Here is a 4,591-nt window from a genome sequence, read left to right on the forward strand (position 1 = left end):
GGCCGCGGAGCGGCTGGGCCCGTGAGCCATGGCCGCTGAGCCTGCGCGTCCGGAGCCTGTGCTCCCAACGGGAGCGGCCACAACAGTGAGAAGCCCGCGTACCGCAAAAAAAAAAAAAAAAAAAAGAAAAAGAATACTGTAGGGGAGAGGGAGAGATAAATTAGGAATTTGAGATTAACATATACACATTACTATATATAAAATAAACAACAAGGACCTACTGTATAGCATAGGAAACTATATTCAATATCTTGTAATAACCTATAGTGGAAAAGAATCTGAAAAAGAATAAATATAAATATATATAACTGAATCACTTTGCTGTATACCTGCAAGTAACACAACATTGTAAATTAACTATACTTCAGTTAAAAGAATGGTTAATTTAAAAAAAAGAATACTGTAACTGTCTTTTAAGATTGGAAAAAAAGGCAATATACTGGTTTTCTTGATGGGTGTCCTTTTCTACAGATATGAGCAGCAGAGACACTAAGATCTATGCTGATATCTTGATACAGGGAAGGGTTGGAGTCCAGCTCAGCTGGTCATACATCTGATGTTTTATTTTTTTAATTTTTTAATTTTAGAAAGTTTTTTTCATATATATATTTTATTTTTAATTTTATTTAGTTATTTATTTTGGCTGCGTTGGGTCTTCACTGCTGCTTGCGGGCTTTTCTCTAGTTGTGATGAGCGGGGGCTACTGTTTTCGTTGTGGTGTGCGGGCTTCTCATTGCGGTGGCTTCTCTTGTTGCGGAGCACGGGCTCTAAACGCGCGGGCTTCAGTAGTTGTGGCATGCTGTGCTCCGTAGTTGTGGCTCGTGGGCTCTAGAGCGTAGGCTTAGTAGTTGTGGCGCATGGGCTTAGTTGCTGCATGGCATGTGGGATCTTCCTGGACTAGGGCTCGATTTTATGTCCGCTGCACTGGCAGGCAGATTCTTAACCACCGCACCACCAGGGAAGACCAGAAGCTCTGTTTTAATTCCAGGGAGGAAGAGATTGTGTTCTTCTTTTGTTGGATGTATTCTTTTCATTGGCCTACAGCTGCATCAGGACTTTGGCTATGGCAATGCTCAGAGGAGAGCTCTAACATGGCCTTTCAAAAAATGACATTTAAGGTTGTATGTCAAACTGGTTTATTGCTTTTTAAGTTCAATGACTTTGGGTGTTTACAGCACAGATTTAAATTATTTAAATATATAGATATTAAACTTTCAAGACAGGAAGGGCATTACTGTTTATGGAGCATTTACTATTGCCAGTACTGTGCTAGTTACATTGTATTCATTCTTATTTTCATCCAGTCAAAAACTTATGGAGAGGGCTTCCCTGGTGGCGCAGTGGTTGAGAGTCCCCCTGCCGATGCAGGGGACGCGGGTTCATTCCCCAGTCCGGGAAGATCCCACATGCCGCGGAGCGGCTGGGCCCGTGAGCCATGGCCGCTGAGCCTGCGCGTCCGGAGCCTGTGCTCCGCAACGGGAGAGGCCACAACAGTGAGAGGCCCGCGTACCAAAAAAAAAAAAAAAAAAACTTATGGAGAAGTATTAGTTCAATTTTATAGATAGGAAAATCGAGACTCAGAGAGTCAAATAGCTTGCCAGTAAATGGGAGTGTTTAGGATTAAATCTGCTGTTTATTTTTGACCATGCTGTGTTAATAAAAGTCATGTGCCTTTCTGACATATTACATGCATATGATTACTCTCCTGCTTAGATAATTTTATTTTAAATATAGTACCATGAAAAGAAATAAATATGTGTTCTTAAAACTTGAAGATATTTTATTTCCTCATTTTCTTTACATACTGCTTAGAAATAATTATGTTCACTGGTGAGTTTGCACATGAGCTAACTGCCTTGTATTTTACAGTTAGGTAGTGGATTTCAAAAAAGACTTTGAGATGTTTTGCTTTATTACTGATCACTATGTCTGAGGCTGGGTCCAAGGTTAATTTTTAAACGTGGTGTTAAGAGTAAAAAAATATTCCAGATAAAGTTTTTAAGAAAAATTCCAGTTAAGGATTTAATGGGGAAACTTACCCTATATATTGAAGTCTCATTGCAGAGGAAAATAAGCTTTTAATTGGAACTTTTCTTAGTTATTTAAAAGAGGAGCAATATGGTAAAACCTGGGTACAATAATGAGTATCTTTGCTTATTCTGGTCTTTGATTCTGTTTAGTTAATATATTTCTTTCCCTTCCCCCACTGTAATATGATACAGTCTCATTCCACTTTATAGAAATTTGGCACCTTTTCTTATCACAGGATTTGACAAATGTTTACACTGTCATGTGCCATTACCACTGTAATAAGGCTAAATTTATGTTTATTTTTATTTTATTATTTTTTTTTTTTACATATATTTAGAACCTGTTAAGAGTCAGTTCTTAGCGAAAAAGCATTGAGCCAGGAGCCAGACCTACCTCTTCACTAACTGATCTTGCGCAAGTCATCTTACCTCTCTGGATCTCAGTTGCCTGATCTGTAAAAAGGAGATAAAAATTCTTTACCTGTTTGAAGGTAAGTGGTCAGTTAAGAAAGCAAAAATGAAAACAGACTTAGTGGTGGCTTCAACATAAAATATTTATTTTCTCATATAAAGTAATTCTTGAAGTAAGCAGCCTAGGATAGGTGTAGTAGCTTCATAAAGTCACCAGGGACCTAAACTTTTTCCAGTTCTTTGATCTGCTATTCCTAAGATGTGGCCCTGGTCCTCGTAGTACAAAATAGCTGCCAGAGCTCTAACTGTCAAAGCAAAGTTCCAGGCAGCAAGGCAAAGGCAAAGAAGGATGTATCCTCTCCCTTTAAGGAGATTATCCTGAACCAAAGCTCAGGCTACCAGGGAAGCAGGGAAATGTAGCTGGATACATGGCTGCCCTGAGTAAAACTGGGCTTTTGTTATTGAAGGGGAAGGGAAGATTTGGATATTGGCTGGGAAATAGAAGTATTTGCCACAATATGGATCTTTTTCTCTTTCATCTCTGATATCTGTAAGCTGTGATAACCACTCAAAGAAGCTTCAGTAATTTGCCATGGCAGAGCTCTAAGTCTGACCATTGTCTCTAGAAGGAAATAACTTTCATCTAATACATTGTTTTTCTTTTGTTATGTTTATCCCATGATTCATTATAGAAGGCTTTCTGTCTTGATTGGGTATTTGTTCTGGTTATTTAAAAAAAATTACCCATAAATGTTCAATAGTAGATGTTGGTTGTGTAGCTAACATTAATTAAGCCACTTGCTTTATGCAAAGTACTAAAAAGACAGAGATAAGTTATCCTAAGAGTTATCACATAATAAGTCATCAGGAAGTAAATTTATGTTGAAAAGTGTAATCCACCTTAAGTTACATTTAAATTCAATGTTGTCACGCAATGAACATTTTTACCTTTCTTCTTGGTTAAAAGTTGTGGTTTTTTTAAAACAACTTAACTGTTAACCGTCTTGAAATTTCCTCTTACTTAACTACTAGCCCTTGCTTAACTTCTTAGGTATACCAATATTTTATTTCCTTCCAGACTTTTTTGGGTAAATATTATGTAAGTATACCCTATACTTGTCACATGAAATGATTCAATTGCCATTATATCTGGAAAGAAAGTGAACTGAAATAAAGTTTTGAGAAAAGGAAACTGAAATTTAGGAAATGGAAATTGGATGGGGGAAGAACCTAAAGATTCAGTCAATCTTTTAGGGCTATTAGAAGGCATATAAGCAGCAAATTAAGACATTTAGCATTGTAAGTCACCTGACTGAAAATGTCTTAATTGCTGAATGCTATTTTAATGCCTTAAAATTTTTTCAGTTAACAGAAAGGATCATGCTATATGTTGTTTTGTAAGCAGCTTTTTTCAAATTGCAATTGTTTACTTAATAGGCTGCCTTCCACACTAGATTGAAAACTCTGTGAGGGTAGGGACCATGTCTATCTCACACCTTTGTATCCAGCATAATGGCTGGAATATAGTGAGTACTTAGTAAATATTTGTTAAATTAATAAATAACATACAACAGATTAAAGAAAACATACTTCAATTCAGTCTTAAATTTAAAAGGAATAGGAGTAAAAGAGGAGGGTTGAGGGAGGGAGAAAGAGATGGATGAGGGAGGAAGAAGAGAAACAAAAGGAAAGAGAGACAAACTAGTTTCAGTTTTTTGTACTCTTCACACTTCTCACCCATGACCATGCTTTTTAATCACTTCCAGGGTTTTTCTCCCTACAAACAAGCAAAACAGGAAACTCTTGAGAAACACACACATACATACACACCCCAAGTAAACTAAATCTGGATAATTACTGGTACGAATCAGTAGTTGAGAAATGTGCCTCTGTTTATGAATGGGAATTTTGATTTGGTGGAGACAGGGAAGGAGAGTTAAACTTACTTTTAGGACTTGGACATTTAGGGAAATTATTTTGTATCTACTGCATGTTAGGAGAGGCTTAAGAACTCTGCTTTTTTTTTTTTTTAAATTTTGGCTGTGCTGGGTCTCCATTGTGGAGCACAGGCTCCAGACGCTCAGGCTTAGCGGCCATGGCTCACGGGCCCAGCCGCTCCGCAGCATGTGGGATCTTCCCGGACCGGGGCA

General features: G+C 37.8%; 1 protein-coding gene across 1 annotated transcript in view; it reads left to right on the top strand.

Moving 5' to 3' along the window:
- The first annotated feature begins 2,368 nt into the window (after positions 1 to 2,368).
- Positions 2,369 to 4,591, top strand: part of NUCB2 (nucleobindin 2) — a 45,275-nt gene continuing 43,052 nt past the window's right edge. Inside the window, exon 1 of the mRNA XM_055091627.1 lies at positions 2,369 to 2,521. The gene's annotated coding sequence lies outside the window, so the exon portion shown is untranslated. The remainder of the gene's footprint in view (positions 2,522 to 4,591) is intronic.

The sequence above is a fragment of the Physeter macrocephalus genome, chromosome 16, assembly GCF_002837175.3.
Source record: "Physeter macrocephalus isolate SW-GA chromosome 16, ASM283717v5, whole genome shotgun sequence".
NCBI lineage: Eukaryota > Metazoa > Chordata > Mammalia > Artiodactyla > Physeteridae > Physeter > Physeter macrocephalus.